The sequence below is a fragment of the Nanorana parkeri genome, unplaced genomic scaffold (genome assembly GCF_000935625.1).
Source record: "Nanorana parkeri isolate BGI_ZX_2015 unplaced genomic scaffold, ASM93562v1 scaffold634, whole genome shotgun sequence".
Classification (NCBI taxonomy): domain Eukaryota; kingdom Metazoa; phylum Chordata; class Amphibia; order Anura; family Dicroglossidae; genus Nanorana; species Nanorana parkeri.
Genome location: NW_017306902.1, coordinates 344,070 through 344,304, shown reverse-complemented (window position 1 = coordinate 344,304; position 235 = coordinate 344,070).

Below are 235 nucleotides of genomic sequence, written 5' to 3'. Positions count from 1 at the left end.
AGATAGGGCCGCTCCCCCCCTGCCGCTCTGCCACCCGCAACATGTACGGGCATCTCTACACGGATCAGAAAAGCCCAAGGTGCTTTTGCAGGCCTCCATAACATATGGCATTTGAGCCAGATTAGTCTTCGTACAAAGATTCAAATCTTCGATTCTAATATGGAATCTGTGCTGCTATATGCAAGTGAGACATTGGAGAAGCTCAGTAGAAACCAAACAAAAACCGCCTGCGATA